General features: G+C 60.7%; 2 non-coding genes across 2 annotated transcripts; both read left to right on the top strand.

Moving 5' to 3' along the window:
- The first annotated feature begins 12,117 nt into the window (after positions 1-12,117).
- On the top strand, positions 12,118-12,236 carry LOC131872815 (5S ribosomal RNA). The gene has a single exon (XR_009370896.1). It is a non-coding gene; the product is annotated as a 5S ribosomal RNA (ribosomal RNA).
- Positions 12,237-20,040: 7,804 nt separating this feature from the next.
- LOC131872809 (5S ribosomal RNA) lies at positions 20,041-20,159 on the top strand. The gene has a single exon (XR_009370890.1). It is a non-coding gene; the product is annotated as a 5S ribosomal RNA (ribosomal RNA).
- Positions 20,160-22,500: the final 2,341 nt, after the last annotated feature.

The raw sequence follows: 22,500 nt of genomic DNA, 5'->3' as shown, positions 1-22,500 counted from the left end.
ACAATCGGGAACAAGACCGATTACAAGTCGTCGAGTCTGTTACTGGGCGAACACGAGATGCGCACAGGAAATCGATCAGCCCTCACAATGGCCCAAGGCCAGAGATCGGACTGCTACGATTTACCCCAACAATCATCGTGCCACTCTTCGCAGAGAGGTGATAGACGCCAACGAGCCCGCGCATAGCAATCGAGGTGTAAAAAGGGCGTTGAAGGCAGGAAGCCTGGACGAAAGAGGCTACGAGGTCACCTCGAAGCGGTCTAAGAATCGGGTGCACTTGGGGCGACTACCAGTGCCAACCCCTTATCCCGCGGTGCGTCCGACACACAGAAATTTCCAAGGCGGCCAAGGAGCCTCCCCGCATAGCAATCGGGGTGTGAGGTTACGGATGCAGCATTGATAGCAATCGAGGTGTGAGGCGAAGGATGCAGAAGTGAGAGCCGAGGGATGTAGCAGAGATAGCAATCGGGGTGTGTGATGCAGAAGAGATAGCAATCGAGGTGTGCGGTGGGAAGGGCCCAGCAGCCAGAATGCATGAAGCGACGGATGAAGCAGTGATGACAACCGGGCTGTGAGGAGAGGAGGGATGCAGCCAAGAAAGCAATCAGGGCTCGAGGCAAGGGATGCATCAAGGATAGCAATCATGTTGTGAGGCGAGATTCCAAAGGCTAAACGTGAGAGGCTGCAGGGTCGACTCAGAGAGGTCTATGCATGTGAGAGGCTGAAAGCAAGGTCGACTCGGAGCGGTCTATGCATCGGGCGCGCTTGGGGCGACTACCAGTGCCAACCCCTTATCCCGCGACGCGTCCGACAAAGAGAACGTTCCAAGGCGGCAGAGGAGGTTACCAGCCGAAGGATGCAGTAGCAATAACAGGTATAGTTCCGCGGCGGCCGAGAAGACTCACCGCATAGGAATCGGGATGCGAGGCGAGGGATGCGGCGGGAAGGCCCCGACGGCTAAACGGAAGAGGCTGCAGGGCCGCCTCGGAATGGTCCAAGCATCGGATGCGATTGGGACGACTACCAGTGCCAACCCCTTATCCCGCGATGCGTCCGATACACAGATAGTTCCAAGGCGGCCGAGGAGCCTCACCGCATATCAATCGGGGTGCGAGGCGAGGGATGGGGCGGGAAGGCCCCAACGGCTAGACGGAAGAGGCTTCAGGGCCACCTCGGAATGGTCCAAGCATCGGACGCGCTTGGGGCGACTGCCAGTGCCAACCCCTTATCCCGCGATGCGTCCGATACACAGATGGTTCCAAGGCGGCCGAGGAGCCTCACCGCATAGCAATCGGGGGTGCGAGGCGAGGGATGGGGCGGGAAGGCCCCAACGGCTAGACGGAAGAGGCTTCAGGGCCGCCTAGGAATGGTCCAAGCATCGGACACGCTTGGGGCGACTACCAGTGACAGCCCCCTATCCCGCGATGCGTCCGATACGAAGATGGTTCCAAGGCGGCCGAGGAGCCTCACCGCATAGCAATCGGGGTGCGAGGTGGGGGATGCGGCGAGATGGCCCCAACGGCTGGACGGAAGAGGCCACAGGGCCGCGTCGGAATAGTCCAAGCATCGGACGCGCTTGGGGCGACTACCAGTGACAACCCCTTATCCCGCGATGCGTCCGATACGAAGATAGTTCCAAGGCGGCCGAGGAGCCTCACCGCATAGCAATCGGGGTGCGAGGTGGGGGATGCGGCGAGATGGCCCCAACGGCTAGACGGAAGAGGCTGCAGGGCCGCCTCGGAATAGTCCAAGCATCGGACGCGCTTGGGGCCACTACCAGTGACAACCCCTTATCCCGCGATGCGTCCGATACGAAGATAGTTCCAAGGCGGCCGAAGAGCCTCACCGCATAGCAATCGGGGTGCGAGGTGGGGGATGCGGCGAGATGGCCCCAACGGCTAGACGGAAGAGGCCACAGGGCCGCCTCGGAATAGTCCAAGCATCGGACGCGCTTGGGGCGACTACCAGTGACAACCCCTTATCCCGCGATGCGTCCGATACGAAGATAGTTCCCAGGCGGCCGAGGAGCCTCACCGCATAGCAATCGGGGTGCGAGGCGAGGGATGCGGCGAGATGGCCCCAAAGGCTAGACGGAAGAGGCTGCAGGGCTGCCTCGGAATAGTCCAAGCATCGGACGCGCTTGGGGCGACTACCACTGCCAACCCCTTATCCCGCGATGCGTCCGATACACAGATAGTTCCGAGGCGGCCGAGGAGGTGGGGGATGCGGCGAGATGGCCCCAACGGCTAGACGGAAGAGGCTGCAGGGCCGCCTCGGAATAGTCCAAGCATCGGACGCGCTTGGGGCGACTACCAGTGACAACCCCTTATCCCGCGATGCGTCCGATACACAGATAGTTCCGAGGCGGCCAAGGAGCCTCACCGCATAGCAATCGTGGTGCGAGGTGGGGGATGCGGCGAGATGGCCCCAACGGCTAGACGGAAGAGGCTGCAGGGCCGCCTCGGAATGGTCCAAGCATCGGATGCGCTTGGGGCGACTACCACTGCCAACCCCTTATCCCGCGATGCGTCCGATACACAGATAGTTCCAAGGCGGCCGAGGAGCTTCACAGCATAGCAATCAGGGTGCGAGGCGAGGGATGCGGCGAGAAAGCCCCAACGGCTAGAGGGAAGAGGCTTCAGGTCCGCCTCGGAATGGTCCAAGCATCGGACGCGCTTGGGGCGACTACCAGTGACAACCCCTTATCCCGCGACGCGTCCGATACACAGATAGTTCCAAGGCGGCCGAGGAGCCTCACCGCATAGCAATCGGGGTGCGAGGCGAGGGATGCGGCGAGAAGGACCCAACGGCTACACGGAAGAGGCTTCGGGGCCGCCTCGGAATGGTCCAAGCATCGGACGCGCTTGGGGCGACTACCAGTGACAACCCCTTATCCCGCGACGCGTCCGATACACAGATAGTTCCAAGGCGGCCGAGGAGCCTCACCGCATAGCAATCGGGGTGCGAGGCGAGGGATGCGGCGAGAAGGACCCAACGGCTACACGGAAGAGGCTTCGGGGCCGCCTCGGAATGGTCCAAGCATCGGACGCGCTTGGGGCGACTACCAGTGACAACCCCTTATCCCGCGACGCGTCCGATACACAGATAGTTCCAAGGCGGCCGAGGAGCCTCACCGCATAGCAATCGGGGTGCGAGGCGAGGGATGCGGCGAGAAGGACCCAACGGCTAGACGGAAGAGGCTTCGGGTCCGCCTCGGAATGGTCCAAGCATCGGACGCGCTTGGGGCGACTACCAGTGACAACCCCTTATCCCGCGACGCGTCCGATACACAGATAGTTCCAAGGCGGCCGAGGAGCCTCACCGCATAGCAATCGGGGTGCGAGGCGAGGGATGCGGCGAGAAGGACCCAACGGCTAGACGGAAGAGGCTTCGGGTCCGCCTCGGAATGGTCCAAGCATCGGACGCGCTTGGGGCGACTACCAGTGACAACCCCTTATCCCGCGACGCGTCCGATACACAGATAGTTCCAAGGCGGCCGAGGAGCCTCACCGCATAGCAATCGGGGTGCGAGGCGAGGGATGCGGCGAGAAGGACCCAACGGCTAGACGGAAGAGGCTTCGGGTCCGCCTCGGAATGGTCCAAGCATCGGACGCGCTTGGGGCGACTACCAGTGACAACCCCTTATCCCGCGACGCGTCCGATACACAGATAGTTCCGAGGCGGCCGAGGAGCCTCACCGCATAGCAATCGGGGTGCGAGGCGAAGGATGCGGCGAGAAGGACCCAACGGCTAGACGGAAGAGGCTTCGGGTCCGCCTCGGAATGGTCCAAGCATCGGACGCGCTTGGGGCGACTACCAGTGACAACCCCTTATCCCGCGACGCGTCCGATACACAGATAGTTCCAAGGCGGCCGAGGAGCCTCACCGCATAGCAATCGGGGTGCGAGGCGAGGGATGCGGCGAGAAGGACCCAACGGCTAGACGGAAGAGGCTTCAGGGCCGCCTCGGAATGGTCCAAGCATCGAACGCGCTTGGGGCGACTACCAGTGACAACCCCTTATCCCGCGACGCGTCCGATACACAGATAGTTCCGAGGCGGCCGAGGAGCCTCACCGCATAGCAATCGGGGTGCGAGGCGAGGGATGCGGCGAGAAGGACCCAACGGCTAGACGGAAGAGGCTTCAGGGCCGCCTCGGAATGGTCCAAGCATCGGACGCGCTTGGGGCGACTACCAGTGACAACCCCTTATCCCGCGACGCGTCCGATACACAGATAGTTCCGAGGCGGCCGAGGAGCCTCACCGCATAGCAATCGGGGTGCGAGGCGAGGGATGCGGCGAGAAGGACCCAACGGCTAGACGGAAGAGGCTTCAGGGCCGCCTCGGAATGGTCCAAGCATCGGACGCGCTTGGGGCGACTACCAATGACAACCCCTTATCCCGCGACGCGTCCGATACACAGATAGTTCCGAGGCGGCCGAGGAGCCTCACCGCATAGCAATCGGGGTGCGAGGCGAGGGATGCGGCGAGAAGGACCCAACGGCTAGACGGAAGAGGCTTCAGGGCCGCCTCGGAATGGTCCAAGCATCGGACGCGCTTGGGGCGACTACCAGTGACAACCCCTTATCCCGCGACGCGTCCGATACACAGATAGTTCCGAGGCGGCCGAGGAGCCTCACCGCATAGCAATCGGGGTGCGAGGCGAGGGATGCGGCGAGAAGGACCCAACGGCTAGACGGAAGAGGCTTCAGGGCCGCCTCGGAATGGTCCAAGCATCGGACGCGCTTGGGGCGACTACCGTTGCCAACCCCTTATCCCGCGATGCGTCTGATACACAGATAGTTCCGAGGCGGCCGAGGAGCCTCACCGCATAGCAATCGGGTTGCGAGGCAGATTATTGGGAAGGGAACCCCCTGGGATGCGGCTCAAGCAGTGCCCAAAGGGACTGGAATGCGGAATCACATCGAGAGACCCAAATGCTATACGAGGGCTCAAATCGAATTATCGATTTGGCCACGACATGGACGCATCGGAACGACTACCTTTGCCGAACCACTCGCAATTGCATCCATACCGAAACCAATAGACATTTCCGTTAGAGCCCTCGCATAGCATTCGGGAATCTCGCATGCCCCTCTAAATCGACCAATGCTGGCGCTCAATGAAAATCCGAGCGCTACCACCGTTCGAGCGCCAGCATTGGTCGAGTTAGAGGGGCACGGGGGAGAATGCTCCAGTCAACACCTCCCCTATATAAGTTATTTGTCCGATTCTCGCACAACCGTAGTCTGCCTCGTCGAATCAAACAACGGTCCCAGATTCCGACTTCCGTTCCGTAGAGACCCAAAAGCTAGATGGAGGCTCGCAAGAAAGAGAGTCGGCGCATAGCAATCGGGTTTCTCGAACGTTTAGGGACCGAGCTCACTTGCGGATAGGGCAAAATCCGCCAAGCAACCCAAAAGCTAGACGGGGGCTCGAATCGAATCGCCTAGGCGGCCACAACAACGACGTGTTGGATCGACTACCAGTGCCAAACCATTCAGCAAGACTAGTCTGTGTCGAGGCCGGATAGAGATTCTCAGAGAGCGCCCGCATAGCATTTAGGAGACCTGCCGCGTCCCTCACACTCGACAAATGGTGGTGCACGTTTATAAATCCGAGCGATCCCAACCCTTTCAAGCACCAACATCGGTCGAGATAGAGGGGCACGGAGGGGGCTGCGTGAGACAACACAGTCCCCTATATAAGTTATTTGTCCGATTCTCACACATCCGAAGAATGGTCATCAAATCGGACAACAGCCCAAACTTCCGACTTCCGTCCCAGAAAGCCCAAGAGCTATCTAAAACGTTCATGGCCGGAACTCGATCGCGGCTATACCAGTCCGCCAAGCAACCCAAAAGCTAGACTGGAGCTCTAGTCGAATCACCTCTGTGGCCATTGCAAGGACGTGTTGGAGCGACTACCATTGCCGAACCATTCCGCAAGTCGAGTCCATACCAAGGCCGCATAGAGATTCACGATGAGCTCCTGCATAGCAATCAGGAGACTTGCCGTGTCCATCACAATCGATAAATCCTGGTGCAAGATTTTTGCATCCGAGCGCTCCAACCAGTCGAGCACCAGCATCAATCGACATAAACGGGCACGGGGGGAGGATGCTCGAGAACACTACCTCCCCTATATAAGTTATTTGTCCGATTCTCAAGCAGCCGAAGTCTGGTCATCGAATCGGGTCAAAGACCACAACTTCCGACTTTACCCACAATGCAAGTCATCGAATCGAACATCGGCCCCCGAGTCGGACTCCATGCGTATGTCAGGTCATCGGACCCAAATTCCGCCTTCCTGCGCATGGCGGGCCATCAATATCAACTCGGTCATCGGACCCAAACTCCGCCTTTTTGCGTATGGCACGCCTTCAAATCGGTCATCGGACCCAAATTCCGCCTTCCTGTGCATGGCGGGCCATCAACATCAACTCGGTCATCGGACCCAAATTCCGCCTTTCTGCGCATGGCACGCCATCAACTCGGTCATCGGACCCAAATTCCGCCTTCCTGCGCATGGCAGGTCATCGGACACAAATTCAGACCTCGCCAATATGCCTACGTATCGAATCGGTCATCGGACCCAACTTCCGACTTCATCCATACTGTAGGGTCTTTGAGGTTGGCGCGGTGCGCTCAACCCAGGGAGTCGACCCATCGAAGCATACACCTCCCCTATATAAGCTATTTGTCCGATTCCCACACCTGTGTAGTTTGCACCTCTGACCAGGACATCGACCCCAACTTCCGAACTCGACTGCAACGACGGCACCAGCGCCTTGGTGCGCACCTTGCGACGCACAGTCCCAACATTCGCCTTCCTGCACATGGCAGGTCATCGGACCCAAATTCCGACCTCGCGAGTATGCCTACATATCGAATCGGTCATCGGACCCAACTTCCGACTTCATCCATACCGTAGGGTCTTTGAGGTTGGCGCGGTGCGCTCAACCCGGGGAGTCGACCCAACGAAGCATACACCTCCCCTATATAAGCTATTTGTCCGATTCCCACACCTGTGTAGTTTGCACCTCCGATCAAGACATCGACCCCAACTTCTGAACTCGCCTCCAACGACCGAACCAGCGCCTTGGTGCGCACCTTGCAACGCACAGTGCCAACATTCGCCTTCCTGCACGTGGCAGGTCATCGGACCCAAATTCCGACCTCGCGAGTATGCCTACATATCGAATCGGTCATCGGACCCAACTTCCGACTTCATCCATACCGTAGGGTCTTTGAGGTTGGCGCGGTGCGCTCAACCCGGGGAGTCGACCCAACGAAGCATACACCTCCCCTATATAAGCTATTTGTCCGATTCCCACACCTGTGTAGCTTGCACCTCCGATCAGGACATCGACCCCAACTTCCGAACTCGACTAAAAAGACCGCACCAGCGCCTTGGTGTGCACCTTGCAACGCACAGTGTCAACATTCGCCTTCCTGCACATGGCAGGTCATCGGACCCAAATTCCGACCTCATGAGCATACCTACTAATCGAATCGGTCATCGGACCCAACTTCCGACTTCATCCATACCGTAGGGTCTTTGAGGTTGGCGCGGTGCGCTCAACCTGGGGAGTCGACCCATCGAAGCATACACCTCCCCTATATAAGCTATTTGTCCGATTCCGACACCTGTGTAGTTTGCACCTCCGCTCAGGACATCGACCCCAACTTCCGAACTCGCCTGCAACGACCGAACCAGCGCCTTGGTGCGCACCAAAAGTGCGCACTTTTGGAGGGCACTTTTGTGCGCTCCAAAGGTGCGCACTTTTGGAGGGCACTTTTCTGCGCTCCAAAGGTGCGCACTTTTGGAGGGCACTTTTTGGAGGGCACTTTTCTGCGCTCCAAAGGTGCGCACTTTTGGAGGGCACTTTTTGGAGGGCACTTTTCTGCGCTCCAAAGGTGCGCACTTTTGGAGGGCACTTTTTGGAGGGCACTTTTCTGCGCTCCAAAGGTGCGCACTTTTGGAGGGCACTTTTTGGAGGGCACTTTTCTGCGCTCCAAAGGTGCGCACTTTTGGAGGGCACTTTTTGGAGGGCACTTTTCTGCGCTCCAAAGGTGCGCACTTTTGGAGGGCACTTTTTGGAGGGCACTTTTCTGCGCTCCAAAGGTGCGCACTTTTGGAGGGCACTTTTTGGAGGGCACTTTTCTGCGCTCCAAAGGTGCGCACTTTTGGAGGGCACTTTTTGGAGGGCACTTTTCTGCGCTCCAAAGGTGCGCACTTTTGGAGGGCACTTTTTGGAGGGCACTTTTCTGCGCTCCAAAGGTGCGCACTTTTGGAGGGCACTTTTTGGAGGGCACTTTTCTGCGCTCCAAAGGTGCGCACTTTTGGAGGGCACTTTTGTGCACTCCAAAGGTGCGCACTTTTGGAGGGCACTTTTCCTGTGCTCCAAAGGTGCACACCTAGGTGAGCACCTTCGACCACACCTTGTAGCACACCAAACTCTGACTTTCGACTTCATCCGCAATGCAGGGTCTTTGAGGTTGGCGCAATGCGCACAACCAGGGGAGTCGACCCATCAAACCCAACACCTCCCCTATATAAGCTATTTGTCTGATTCTCATACATGCGTAGCCTGCAGGAGCAATTAGGACATCGACCCCAACTTTCGGCTTCTAAACGAAAACAAGGTCTTTGAGGTTGGTGTAATGCGAACAACTAGGGGAGTCAACCCATCAAACCCAACACCTCCCCTATATAAGCTATTTGTCTGATTCTCATACATGTGTAGTCTACAGGAGCAATTAGGACATCGACCCCAACTTTTGACTTCTTAACGAAAACAAGGTCTTTGAGGTTGACGTAATGCGCACAACCAGGGGAGTCGACCCATCAAACCCAACACCTCCCCTATATAAGCTATTTGTCCGATTCTCATACATGTGTAGCCTGCAGGAGCCATTAGGACATTGACCCCAACTTTTGACTTCTTAACGAAAACAAGGTCTTTGAGGTTGGCGTAATGCGCACAACCAAGGGAGTTGACCCATCAAACCCAACACCTCCCCTATATAAGCTATTTGTCTGATTCTCATACATGTGTAGCCTGCAACAACGATTAGGACATCCACCCCAACTTCTGAATTCGTCTGCGTTGACCGCACCAAAGGTGCACGCCTTGGTGCTCACCAAAATCCGACTTCCGACTTCTTCTGCTATGCGGGGTCTTTGAGGTTGGCGCAGTGCGCACAACCAGGGGAGTCAACCCACCGAATGCAACACCTCCCCTATATAAGCTATTTGTCTGATTCTCATACATGCGTAGACTGCAGCAATGATTAGGACATCCACCCCAACTTTTGACTTCTTAAACAAGACAGGGTCTTTGAAGTTGGTGCAGTGCACACAACCAGGGGAGTCGACCCATCAAACGCAACACCTCCCCTATATAAAGCTATTTGTCCGATTCTCATACGTGTAGTCTGCAGCAGCGATTAGGACATCGACCCCAACTTCCGAATTCGTTTGCATTGACCGCACCAAAGGTGCACGCCTTGGTGTGCACCCTGGAGTGCACTTTGGTGCTCACCTCGGTGCACACTTTGGTGTGCACCTCGGTGTGCACCAAAGGTGCGCACCTTGGAGCGCACCAAAGGTGTACACTTTGGAGCGCACCACATAGGGTCTTTGAGAGGTTGGCGCAGTGCGCACACCAAGGTGGGTGTTGAGGTGCGTGCCGAGGTGGGTGGGTGCTAGGGTGCGCTCCATGGTGGGTGCCAGGGTGGGTGCGTGCTAGGGTGGATTCCAAAGAGGGTCATAGGGTGGGTGCCAAGGTGGGTTGGTGATATAGTGGGTTCAAAGGTGGGTACTAGGGTGGGTTCCAAGGTGGGTCACAAGTTGGGTGCCAGGATGCGTGGGTGTTAGGTTGGGTGCCAAGGTGGGCTCCTGCGTGGGTGGGTGCTAGGGTGGGTTTCAAGGTGGACGCGAGGGCGGGTGCCAAGGTGGGTAACAAGTTGGGTGTTAGGATGGGTGAGTGCTAGAGTGGGTGCCAAGGTGGGTGGGTGCTAAGGTGGATGCCAAGGTGGTTCACAGGGTGGGTGGGTTCTAGGGTGAGTTCCAAGGTGGGTCACAGGTTCAGTGCTAGGGTGGGTGTCAAGGCGGGTGTCGAGGTGCCTGGGTGCTAGGGTGTGGATGCCAATGTGGGTCATAGGGTGGGTACTAGGGTGGGCTGCAATGTGGGTGCCAAGGTGGGTAACATGCTCGGTGGGTTCTAAATTGGGTGCCAGGGTGGGTGTGCACCCACCTTGCCCGAGGTGGGTGCCAAGGTGCCAGTGTGGGTGGGTGCTAAGGTGGATGCCAAGGTGGGTGAGAAGGTGGGTGATAGGTTGAGTGGTAGGATGGGTGGGTGCCAAGATGGGTCACAGGGTGGGTGCAAGGGTGGGTAGGTGCTAGGGTTGGTGTCAGGGTGGGTGGGTGCTAGGTTGGGTTCCAAGGTGGGTGCGAGGGTGAGTGTCAAGGTGGGTCACAGGTTAGGTGCTAGGATGGGTGAGTGCTAGGGTGCAAAGGTGCCAGGGTGGGTGCTAGGATGGGTCGATGCTAGGGTGAGTGGCAAGGTGGGTCCACAAGTGTCAAGGTGGGTGCCGAGGTGGGTGCCAAGTCGGCGACTGCTATGGTGGATGCCAAGGTGGGTCACGGGGTGGGTGCCAAGTTGCTAGGTTGGGTTCCAAGGTGGGTGCCAACGTGGGTGCTAGGGTGCGTGGGTTAAAGGGTGTGTCACAACGTGGGTGCCAGGATGGGTGCGCACCCACACTGGCCAAGACGGGTGCGGGTGCAAGGTTGGGTTCCAAGCCCGGTCACAGGCTGGGTGCTAGGATGGGTGGGTGCCAAGGTGGGCACCAGGGTGGGTGCACCCACCCTGGCCAAGGTGGGTCACGGGGTGGGTCCTAGGGTGGGTAACGGGGTGGGTACTAAGGTGCGTGCCAAGGTGGGTCATAGGGTGGGTGCCAAGGTGGGCACCAGGGTGGGTGTGCACCAACCCTAGCCAGGGTAGGTCACGGGGTGGTTGTCGGGGTGGGCGTCAAGGAGCCAAGGTGGGTGGCAAGTAGCCAAGTTGCGTGCCAAGGTGGGTGTCGGGGTGGGTGCCAAGGATCCAAGGTGGGTGCCAAGGAACCAAGGTGGGTGTCTGGGTGGGTGCCGAGGTGGGAGCCAGGGTGGGTCCCAAGGTGAGTGCAAAGGTGGGTGCCAGGGTCAAGGTGAGTGCCAATGTGGGTTCCAAGGTGCCAGGGTCAGGGTGAGTGCCAATGTGGGTTCAAAGGTGCTAAGTTGGGTGCGAGGTTGGGTGCGAGGGTGGGTGGGTGCCAAGGTGTGCTAGGTGGAAGCCCGGGTGGGTCGGCATCCCATGGGTGTCGAGTTGGGTGCCTGATGGGTGCTTCTTGTCAAGTTTTAGTCGTCGGGACTCATTTCGAGCCTTAGAGGTCGTTTCTTGTCCGGTTGCCCTGTCTTCGACCTGGGAACCCAATTTTGGTCCTCGGGTCCCATTTTTTTTTGTCTCGCATCCCACTTTTGGCCTGTGGCCTTTTCGGGGTCGATTCTCGTTTTGGGCATCAGAGCATGTTTCTTCTCCTAAAACCCAATATTTGTTTATTAAGTCTCGGAACACATTTTTGTTCTCGTGGACCCATCATGGGTCTTGGAACGCATTTGTGGTCCTTGGGTCCCATTTTGCATCCCGAAACTTGTGTTTTGGTGCTTGATCCCTATTTTGGGTGCCCACCTTGCACCAAGTGCGCACCCGGGGCAAACCGAGCGCCTTGGTGCACCGGGGCAAGATCGAGCGTGCACCCGAGGCGCCCCGAACATGCACCAAGGTGCACTCGGCCCACATGTGAGCGCAGGTCGTTGCGCCCGAGGTGGTGTGTGGGCACCGCGTTGCAGACGGGACACTGCACGCACACGACGCCCCCTCCAGGTGCACGCACGTAGGCCGGGCCGGGTGCACACCCGACGCCCTAGCAAGGTGCGCGCACCCGGGCAGGGCTCACACTTGGCGAACGGGGCGCACTTCGCGAGGGAGGGTGTGCACCTCGACGGGGGTGGGTGGCCGGGGTGGATTCGCACGTGGGTCGCGGTTTGCTAAGTACACACTGCGACAAGCTCATAACGGGTGCGATCATACCAGCATTAGTGCACCGGATCCCATCAGAACTCCGCAGTTAAGCGCGCTTGGGCCGGAGTAGTACTGGGATGGGTGACCTCCCGGGAAGTCCCGGTGTTGCACCCTTTTTTAGTTTTTCGCCGGGCGTCGCAATGCTATTTGAATAAACCTTTTGCCCGTTTGCGTTCTCGTCGGGGCCGGGCCGGGCCGGGGTGCGCTGCCCGCACTACCGCGCGCGCGGGGGCGACACCGAGCGCGCACCCGAGGCACCCCGAGCACACAGGCCACGGTGCAACCCGGGCGTTGTGCGCGCACCCCGGTGCGCCCGAGGTGCTGCGCGCGCACCCAGGTGAAATCGGTGTGCACCTCGGCCAGTGCGCGCTCGGTCGAGTCGCGCACGTTGGCCAAGGTGCACGGTGATGTTTCTTACTCTAAGGTTCCGCACCAGACGCCCGGGACAGGTGAGCGAAGCTGGGCGGGGCCGGGTGCGCGGCCGGGGCAGGTGCACGCAGCTGGAGAGAGCTTTGGAGCACACTTCGGAGCGCACCAATGATGCGCTCCATTCAAAAGTTTCCTGAAAAGGCAAAAAAAGTTGAGATTATAGAATTTCCCACTTGAGAGATTGTAAAAAAAAAAAATTTAAAATGAAGGAAACGCGGGTGCCAAGGTGTGCGCAGCCCAGCCAAGGTGTGCGCACCAAGGCGCCCACCCTGGCAAAGGTGCACGCAAGGTGCGCACCCGAGGCAAACCGGACAATTAACCCAACTTTCGACTTCGCGCGCACCTTGGAGCGCACTTCGGAGCGCTCCTTGGTGCGCACCAATCTTGGGCACCTCGGAGTGCACCATGGCGCCCACCAAGGTGCGCACCCGGGGCAAACCGAGCTCCGACTTCGTGCGCACCTTGGAGCGCACGAAAGGTGCGCACCATGGCGCCCACCAAGGTGCGCAGCCCAGCCAAGGCGTGCGCATCAAGGTGCGCACCCTGGCGAAGGTGCGCACCCGGGGCAAACCGAGCTCCGACTTCGTGCGCACCTTGGAGCGCACAAAAGGTGCGCAACCCAGCCAAGGTGTGCGCACCCCGGTCAAACCGAGCTCCGAATCGTGCGCACCAGAGGTGCACGCCATCGTGCGCACCTTGGAGCACACTTCGGAGCCCTCCTTGGTGCGCGCCGATGTTGCGCACCTCGGAGCGCACCCGGGGAAAACAATGCAATTAACCCGACTTTCGACTTCGTGGGCACCTCGGAGCGCTCTCGGGTTCGCACCTCGGAGCACACCGAGGTGCGCACCTTTGATGCGCTGCCTTCACCAATTTCCAGAAAAGGCAAGAAAACATTGAGAAGGTGTGCGCACCGAGGTGCCCACCCTGGCGAAGGTGCACGCGAGGTGCGCACCCGGGGCAAACCGGGCTCCGACTTCGTGCACGCCGCACCTTGGAGCACACTTCGGAGCGCTCCTTGGTGCGCACCAGGGCGCGCAACCCAGCCGAGGTGCCCACCCCGGCGAAGGTGCACGCGAGGTGCGCACCCGGGGCAAACCGGGCTCCGACTTCGTGCACGCCATGGTGCCCACCGCGGCGAAGGTGCACGCGAGGTGCGCACCCGGGGCAAACCGGGCTCCGACTTCGTGCACGCCGCACCTTGGAGCACACTTCGGAGCGCTCCTTGGTGCGCACCATGGTGCCCACCAGGGCGCGCAACCCCGCCGAAGGTGCACGCGAGGTGCGCACCCGGGGCAAACCGGGCTCCGACTTCGTGCACGCCGCACCTTGGAGCACACTTCGGAGCGCTCCTTGGTGCGCACCATGGTGCCCACCAGGGCGCGCAACCCCGCCGAAGGTGCACGCGAGGTGCGCACCCGGGGCAAACCGGGCTCCGACTTCGTGCACGCCATGGTGCGCACCGCGGCGAAGGTGCGCACCCGGGGCAAACCGGGCTCCGACTTCGTGCACGCCGCACCTTGGAGCACACTTCGGAGCGCTCCTTGGTGCGCACCAGGGCGCGCAACCCAGCCGAGGTGCCCACCCCGGCGAAGGTGCACGCGAGGTGCGTACCCGGGGCAAACCGGGCTCCGACTTCGTGCACGCCGCACCTTGGAGCACACTTCGGAGCGCTCCTTGGTGCGCACCATGGTGCCCACCAGGCCGCGCAACCCAGCCAAGGTGTGCGCACCAAGGTGCACGCGAGGTGCGCACCCGGGGCAAACCGGGGTCCGACTTCGTGCACGCCGCACCTTGGAGCACACATCGGGGCGCTCCCGGGTTCGCACCGGCGTTGCGCACCGTGGTGGGCACCTCGGAGCACACCAAGGTGGGCAGCGAGGTGCGCACCTTTGATGCGATGCCTTCACTAATTTCCATAAAAGGCAAAAAAAAAACGAGATTTTAAAATTTCCGTTTTGAAAGATAGTGAGAAAAAGGGAATGCTGGTGCCATCTTGAGCCCGCCCTGGTGCGCAGCCCAGCCAAGGTGTGCGCACCAAGGTGCCCACCCTGGCGAAGGTGCGCGCCCGGGCAATTAACCCAACTTCCAACTTCGCGCGCGCCAGGGTGGGAGCGCACCCAACAACCGGGCCTGGGAAGAGCCAATGCGAGAAACCCCACCAAACGCTCTGACAAAAAAAGAGGGGGCGCTCCAGTAACCCCGCTTCGGAGCGCACCCTGGGCAAACCCAGCCAAGGTGCCCACCCCGGCCAAGGTGCAGGCGAGGTGCGCACCCGGGGCAAACCGGGCTCCGACAACGTGCACGCCGCACCTTGGAGCACACTTCGTAGCGCTCCCGGGTGCGCACCTCAGAGCACACCAAGGTGGGCAGCGAGGTGCGCACCTTTGATGCGCTGCCTTCACTAATTTCCAGAAAAGGCAAAAAAAAAAGGAGATTTTAAAATTTCCGTTTTGAAAGATAGTGAAAAAAACGGAACGCGCGTGCCATCTTGAGCCCGCCCTGGTGCGCAGCCCAGGTAAGGTGCCCACCCTGGCAAAGGTGCGCACCCGGGCAATTAACCCTACTTCCGACTTCGTGCGCGCCAGGGTGGCAACCGGGCCTCGGAAGAGCCAATGCGAGAAACCCCACCAAACGCTCCGACAAAAAAAGAGGCGGCGCTCCAATAACCCCGCTTCGGAGCGCAGCCGGGGCAAACCCAGCCAAGGTGCCCACCCCGACGAAGGTGCACGCGAGGTGCGCACCCGGGGCAAACCGGGCTCCGACAACGTGCACGCAGCACCTTGGAGCACACTTCGAAGCACTCCCGGGTGCCCACCGGCGTTGCGCACCGTGGTGGGCAGCGAGGTGCGCACCTTTGATGCGCTGCCTTCACTAATTTCCAGAAAAAGGCAAAAAAAAATGAGATTTTAAAATTTCCGTTTTGAAAGATAGTGAAAAAAAAGGAACGCGGGTGCCATCTTGAGCCCGCCCTGGTGCGCAGCCCAGGCAAGGCATGCGCACCAAGGTGCCCACCCGAGGTGCACACCCGGGGCAAACCGGGCTCCGACTTCGTGCAGGCCGCACCTTGGAGCACACTTCGGAGCGCTCCTTGGTGCGCACCATGGTGCCCACCAGGGCGCGCAACCCAGCCAAGGTCTGCACACCAAGGTGCCCACCCCGGCGAAGGTGCACGCGAGGTGCGCACCCGGGGCAAACCGGGCTCCGACTTCGTGCACGCCATGGTGCCCACCGCGGCGAAGGTGCACGCGAGGTGCGCACCCGGGGCAAACCGGGCTCCGACTTCGTGCACGCCGCACCTTGGAGCACACTTCGGAGCGCTCCTTGGTGCGCACCATGGTGCCCACCAGGGCGCGCAACCCAGCCAAGGTGTGCGCACCAAGGTGCACGCGAGGTGCGCACCCGGGGCAAACCGGGGTCCGACTTCGTGCACGCCGCACCTTGGAGCACACATCGGAGCGCTCCCAGGTTCGCACCAGCGTTGCGCACCTTTGATGCGCTGCCTTCACTAATTTCCAGAAAAGGCAAAAAAAAACGATATTTTAAAATTTCCGTTCTGAAAGATAGTGAAAAAAACGGAACGCGGGTGCCATCTTGAGCCCTTCCTGGTGCGCAGCCCAGGCAAGTTGTGCGCACCAAGGTGCCCACCCTGGCGGAGGTGCGCGCCCGGGGCAAACCGGGCTCCGACTTCGTGCACTGCATGGTGCCCACCAAGGCGCGCAACCCAGCCAAGGTGCCCACCGCAGCGAAGGTGCACGCGAGGTGCACACCCGGGGCAAACCGGGCTCCGACTTCGTGCACGCCGCACCTTGGAGCACACTTCAGAGCGCTCCTTGGTGCGCACCAGGGCGCGCAACCCAGCCGAGGTGCCCACCCCGGCGAAGGTGCACGCGAGGTGCGCACCCGGGGCAAACCGGGCTCCGACTTCGTGCACGCCATGGTGCCCACCGCGGCGAAGGTGCGCACCCGGGGCAAACCGGGCTCCGACTTCGTGCACGCCGCACCTTGGAGCACACTTCGGAGCGCTCCTTGGTGCGCACCATGGTGCCCACCAGGCCGCGCAACCCAGCCAAGGTGTGCGCACCAAGGTGCACGCGAGGTGCGCACCCGGGGCAAACCGGGGTCCGACTTCGTGCACGCCGCACCTTGGAGCACACATCGGGGCGCTCCCGGGTTCGCACCGGCGTTGCGCACCGTGGTGGGCACCTCGGAGCACACCAAGGTGGGCAGCGAGGTGCGCACCTTTGATGCGATGCCTTCACTAATTTCCATAAAAGGCAAAAAAAAAACGAGATTTTAAAATTTCCGTTTTGAAAGATAGTGAGAAAAAGGGAATGCTGGTGCCATCTTGAGCCCGCCCTGGTGCGCAGCCCAGCCAAGGTTTGCGCACCAAGGTGCCCACCCTGGCGAAGGTGCGCGCCCGGGCAATTAACCCAACTTCCAACTTCGCGCGCGCCAGGGTGGGAGCGCACCCAACAACCGGGCCTGGGAAGAGCCAATGCGAGAAACCCCACCAAACTCTCTGACAAAAAAAGAGGGGGCGCTCCAGTAACCCCGCTTCGGAGCGCACCCTGGGCAAACCCAGCCAAGGTGCCCACCCCGGCCAAGGTGCAGGCGAGGTGCGCACCCGGGGCAAACCGGGCTCCGACAACGTGCACGCCGCACCTTGGAGCACACTTCGTAGCGCTCCCGGGTGCGCACCTCAGAGCACACCAAGGTGGGCAGCGAGGTGCGCACCTTTGATGCGCTGCCTTCACTAATTTCCAGAAAAGGCAAAAAAAAAAGGAGATTTTAAAATTTCCGTTTTGAAAGATAGTGAAAAAAACGGAACGCGCGTGCCATCTTGAGCCCGCCCTGGTGCGCAGCCCAGGTAAGGTGCCACCCTGGCAAAGGTGCGCACCCGGGCAATTAACCCTACTTCCGACTTCGTGCGCGCCAGGGTGGCAACCGGGCCTCGGAAGAGCCAATGCGAGAAACCCCACCAAACGCTCCGACAAAAAAAGAGGCGGCGCTCCAATAACCCCGCTTCGGAGCGCAGCCGGGGCAAACCAAGCCAAGGTGCCCACCCCGACGAAGGTGCACGCGAGGTGCGCACCCGGGGCAAACCGGGCTCCGACAACGTGCACGCAACACCTTGGAGCACACTTCGAAGCACTCCCGGGTGCCCACCGGCGTTGCGCACCGTGGTGGGCAGCGAGGTGCGCACCTTTGATGCGCTGCCTTCACTAATTTCCAGAAAAAGGCAAAAAAAAATGAGATTTTAAAATTTCCGTTTTGAAAGATAGTGAAAAAAAAGGAACGCGGGTGCCATCTTGAGCCCGCCCTGGTGCGCAGCCCAGGCAAGGCATGCGCACCAAGGTGCCCACCCGAGGTGCACACCCGGGGCAAACCGGGCTCCGACTTCGTGCAGGCCGCACCTTGGAGCACACTTCGGAGCGCTCCTTGGTGCGCACCATGGTGCCCACCAGGGCGCACCCGGGGCAAACCGGGCTCCGACTTTGTGCACGCCGCACCTTGGAGCACACATCGGAGCGCTCCCAGGTTCGCACCAGCGTTGCGCACCTTTGATGCGCTGCCTTCACTAATTTCCAGAAAAGGCAAAAAAAAACGATATTTTAAAATTTCCGTTCTGAAAGATAGTGAAAAAAACGGAACGCGGGTGCCATCTTGAGCCCTTCCTGGTGCGCAGCCCAGGCAAGTTGTGCGCACCAAGGTGCCCACCCTGGCGGAGGTGCGCGCCCGGGGCAAACCGGGCTCCGACTTCGTGCACTGCATGGTGCCCACCAAGGCGCGCAACCCAGCCAAGGTGCCCACCGCAGCGAAGGTGCACGCGAGGTGCGCACCCGAGGTGCACACCCGGGGCAAACCGGGCTCCGACTTCGTGCACGCCGCACCTTGGAGCACACTTCAGAGCGCTCCTTGGTACGCACCAGGGCGCGCAACCCAGCCAAGGTGCTCACCCCGGCGAAGGTGCACGCGAGGTGCGCACCCGGGGCAAACCGGGCTCGGACTTCGTGCACGCCGCACCTTGGAGCACACATCGGAGCGCTCCCAGGTTCGCACCAGCATTGCGCACCTTTGATGCGCTGCCTTCACTAATTTCCAGAAAAGGCAAAAAAAAGAAAAAAATGAGATTTTAAAATTTCCGTTTTGAAAGATAGTGAAAAAAACGGAACGCGGGTGCCATCTTGAGCCCGCCCTGGTGTGCAGCCCAGGCAAGTTGTGCGCACCAAGGCACCCACCCTGGCCAAGGTGGGTCACGGGGTGGGTCCTAGGGTGGGTAACGGGGTGGGTACTAAGGTGCGTGCCAAGGTGGGTCATAGGGTGGGTGCCAAGGTGGGCACCAGGGTGGGTGTGCACCAACCCTAGCCAGGGTAGGTCACGGGGTGGTTGTCGGGGTGGGCGTCAAGGAGCCAAGGTGGGTGGCAAGTAGCCAAGTTGCGTGCCAAGGTGGGTGTCGGGGTGGGTGCCAAGGATCCAAGGTGGGTGCCAAGGAACCAAGGTGGGTGTCTGGGTGGGTGCCGAGGTGGGAGCCAGGGTGGGTCCCAAGGTGAGTGCAAAGGTGGGTGCCAGGGTCAAGGTGAGTGCCAATGTGGGTTCCAAGGTGCCAGGGTCAGGGTGAGTGCCAATGTGGGTTCAAAGGTGCTAAGTTGGGTGCGAGGTTGGGTGCGAGGGTGGGTGGGTGCCAAGGTGTGCTAGGTGGAAGCCCGGGTGGGTCGGCATCCCATGGGTGTCGAGTTGGGTGCCTGATGGGTGCTTCTTGTCAAGTTTTAGTCGTCGGGACTCATTTCGAGCCTTAGAGGTCGTTTCTTGTCCGGTTGCCCTGTCTTCGACCTGGGAACCCAATTTTGGTCCTCGGGTCCCATTTTTTTTTGTCTCGCATCCCACTTTTGGCCTGTGGCCTTTTCGGGGTCGATTCTCGTTTTGGGCATCAGAGCATGTTTCTTCTCCTAAAACCCAATATTTGTTTATTAAGTCTCGGAACACATTTTTGTTCTCGTGGACCCATCATGGGTCTTGGAACGCATTTGTGGTCCTTGGGTCCCATTTTGCATCCCGAAACTTGTGTTTTGGTGCTTGATCCCTATTTTGGGTGCCCACCTTGCACCAAGTGCGCACCCGGGGCAAACCGAGCGCCTTGGTGCACCGGGGCAAGATCGAGCGTGCACCCGAGGCGCCCCGAACATGCACCAAGGTGCACTCGGCCCACATGTGAGCGCAGGTCGTTGCGCCCGAGGTGGTGTGTGGGCACCGCGTTGCAGACGGGACACTGCACGCACACGACGCCCCCTCCAGGTGCACGCACGTAGGCCGGGCCGGGTGCACACCCGACGCCCTAGCAAGGTGCGCGCACCCGGGCAGGGCTCACACTTGGCGAACGGGGCGCACTTCGCGAGGGAGGGTGTGCACCTCGACGGGGGTGGGTGCCCGGGGTGGATTCGCACGTGGGTCGCGGTTTGCTAAGTACACACTGCGACAAGCTCATAACGGGTGCGATCATACCAGCGTTAGTGCACCGGATCCCATCAGAACTCCGCAGTTAAGCGCGCTTGGGCCGGAGTAGTACTGGGATGGGTGACCTCCCGGGAAGTCCCGGTGTTGCACCCTTTTTTAGTTTTTCGCCGGGCATCGCAATGCTATTTGAATAAACCTTTTGCCCGTTTGCGTTCTCGTCGGGGCCGGGCCGGGCCGGGGTGCGCTGCCCGCACTACCGCGCGCGCGGGGGCGACACCGAGCGCGCACCCGAGGCGCCCCGAGCACACAGGCCACGGTGCAACCCGGGCGTTGTGCGCGCACCCCGGTGCGCCCGAGGTGCTGCGCGCGCACCCAGGTGAAATCGGTGTGCACCTCGGCCAGTGCGCGCTCGGTCGAGTCGCGCACGTTGGCCAAGGTGCACGGTGATGTTTCTTACTCTAAGGTTCCGCACCAGACGCCCGGGACAGGTGAGCGAAGCTGGGCGGGGCCGGGTGCGCGGCCGGGGCAGGTGCACGCAGCTGGAGAGAGCTTTGGAGCACACTTCGGAGCGCACCAATGATGCGCTCCATTCAAAAGTTTCCTGAAAAGGCAAAAAAAGTTGAGATTATAGAATTTCCCACTTGAGAGATTGTAAAAAAAAAAAATTTAAAATGAAGGAAACGCGGGTGCCAAGGTGTGCGCAGCCCAGCCAAGGTGTGCGCACCAAGGCGCCCACCCTGGCGAAGGTGCACGCAAGGTGCGCACCCGAGGCAAACCGGACAATTAACCCAACTTTCGACTTCGCGCGCACCTTGGAGCGCACTTCGGAGCGCTCCTTGGTGCGCACCAATCTTGGGCACCTCGGAGTGCACCATGGCGCCCACCAAGGTGCGCACCCGGGGCAAACCGAGCTCCGACTTCGTGCGCACCTTGGAGCGCACGAAAGGTGCGCACCATGGCGCCCACCAAGGTGCGCAGCCCAGCCAAGGCGTGCGCATCAAGGTGCGCACCCTGGCGAAGGTGCGCACCCGGGGCAAACCGAGCTCCGACTTCGTGCGCACCTTGGAGCGCACAAAAGGTGCGCAACCCAGCCAAGGTGTGCGCACCCCGGTCAAACCGAGCTCCGAATCGTGCGCACCAGAGGTGCACGCCATCGTGCGCACCTTGGAGCACACTTCGGAGCCCTCCTTGGTGCGCGCCGATGTTGCGCACCTCGGAGCGCACCCGGGGAAAACAATGCAATTAACCCGACTTTCGACTTCGTGGGCACCTCGGAGCGCTCTCGGGTTCGCACCTCGGAGCACACCGAGGTGCGCACCTTTGATGCGCTGCCTTCACCAATTTCCAGAAAAGGCAAGAAAACATTGAGAAGGTGTGCGCACCGAGGTGCCCACCCTGGCGAAGGTGCACGCGAGGTGCGCACCCGGGGCAAACCGGGCTCCGACTTCGTGCACGCCGCACCTTGGAGCACACTTCGGAGCGCTCCTTGGTGCGCACCAGGGCGCGCAACCCAGCCGAGGTGCCCACCCCGGCGAAGGTGCACGCGAGGTGCGCACCCGGGGCAAACCGGGCTCCGACTTCGTGCACGCCATGGTGCCCACCGCGGCGAAGGTGCACCCGAGGTGCGCACCCGGGGCAAACCGGGCTCCGACTTCGTGCACGCCGCACCTTGGAGCACACTTCGGAGCGCTCCTTGGTGCGCACCATGGTGCCCACCAGGGCGCGCAACCCCGCCGAAGGTGCACGCGAGGTGCGCACCCGGGGCAAACCGGGCTCCGACTTCGTGCACGCCGCACCTTGGAGCACACTTCGGAGCGCTCCTTGGTGCGCACCATGGTGCCCACCAGGGCGCGCAACCCCGCCGAAGGTGCACGCGAGGTGCGCACCCGGGGCAAACCGGGCTCCGACTTCGTGCACGCCATGGTGCGCACCGCGGCGAAGGTGCGCACCCGGGGCAAACCGGGCTCCGACTTCGTGCACGCCGCACCTTGGAGCACACTTCGGAGCGCTCCTTGGTGCGCACCAGGGCGCGCAACCCAGCCGAGGTGCCCACCCCGGCGAAGGTGCACGCGAGGTGCGTACCCGGGGCAAACCGGGCTCCGACTTCGTGCACGCCGCACCTTGGAGCACACTTCGGAGCGCTCCTTGGTGCGCACCATGGTGCCCACCAGGCCGCGCAACCCAGCCAAGGTGTGCGCACCAAGGTGCACGCGAGGTGCGCACCCGGGGCAAACCGGGGTCCGACTTCGTGCACGCCGCACCTTGGAGCACACATCGGGGCGCTCCCGGGTTCGCACCGGCGTTGCGCACCGTGGTGGGCACCTCGGAGCACACCAAGGTGGGCAGCGAGGTGCGCACCTTTGATGCGATGCCTTCACTAATTTCCATAAAAGGCAAAAAAAAAACGAGATTTTAAAATTTCCGTTTTGAAAGATAGTGAGAAAAAGGGAATGCTGGTGCCATCTTGAGCCCGCCCTGGTGCGCAGCCCAGCCA

This window comes from Cryptomeria japonica, unplaced genomic scaffold, assembly GCF_030272615.1.
Source record: "Cryptomeria japonica unplaced genomic scaffold, Sugi_1.0 HiC_scaffold_801, whole genome shotgun sequence".
Taxonomy (NCBI): Eukaryota; Viridiplantae; Streptophyta; class Pinopsida; order Cupressales; family Cupressaceae; genus Cryptomeria; species Cryptomeria japonica.
Note: the sequence above shows the minus strand (reverse complement) of the source record. Positions and strands in the feature narration are given on the sequence as shown.